Genomic DNA, 1,076 nt, shown 5'->3' on the forward strand with positions numbered 1-1,076 from the left:
CACAGGGTCACTATGAGTCTCAAGTGACTCGACGGCACAGAGCAACAACAAAAAGGCATGCCAAAATAAACTACATTTTCTTGAAAAAAAATCTTTAGAATATTACCTTAAATGTTACACATCATTTAGGATTGAATACTGAAAAAGCCAAAAACCCCGGTCTGCCTTGTTATATGATAGAGCTGCACAAAATAGGTGGATCCCAGGTGACGTGGTCTACAGGGAGTCGTCCTGTGAGCGTTTCTCTCGGACAGATGGGCTGTCCGAATCTACCAACGGTGCCATGGAAGAATGATGGGCACATCTCCCCTGGGATTTACAGCCTCCTATTCACTGGAGGGTCAGCTAGGAGTCCATTCCAAACCAAAGGCATCCGGTTTGAGACTTGGGGTTTGTTTTGTTGTGGTTCACTTTGGACTTTTGTTTTGGAGTGGATTTTTTTTCTTTTGGTTGCTTTTCTCTCCAACTAGAATGAAAACCATTTGGAACTAATTTGATGTAAAAAATCATTAGCAACTTCACAAGAAAAACAAACACTCAAAACATTTTACATGCAACTCTTCATATATCCAAAATACTTTAAAAATCAACAGTAAATTGACAACGTACTCAACAGAAATCAGTGGATGGAGGAAATGCGTAGCAGAAGGAAGCTTCCAAATGTCGTTGGCATGTTTCCAACCTGTAAGGACATTTTCATTTCTACAAAATTAACTCAATTGTTGTTTATACATATTCTTACATGATTTGAATTTAAGTGTCATGGTTTTGAAGTTAAAAGGGCTAATGTGCAAACAGGTGTTAAGTGAGAACTCCTCTGGAGAAGGTGATGTGTACTATGAGGAAAACAAATCTTCCCCTTGTGCAAATCAACTTGGCTGAATAAGAATTAAACAGATTTACACAATCTTTCTGTTTTCTTTACAGAACTTCTCAGTGCCTTTACTATGCTAATGTACACTGCTCTTACAGTTGTTGTTGCTGTTGTTATGTACCATCAAGTCACTTAGGACTCATAGGGACCCTATGTACAACAGCCCTAAACACTGAATCAATCCATCTCACAGAAGGTCTTC

Source organism: Elephantulus edwardii, unplaced genomic scaffold (genome assembly GCF_000299155.1).
Source record: "Elephantulus edwardii isolate Elephantulus edwardi_28Jun2011 unplaced genomic scaffold, EleEdw1.0 scaffold00088, whole genome shotgun sequence".
NCBI lineage: Eukaryota > Metazoa > Chordata > Mammalia > Macroscelidea > Macroscelididae > Elephantulus > Elephantulus edwardii.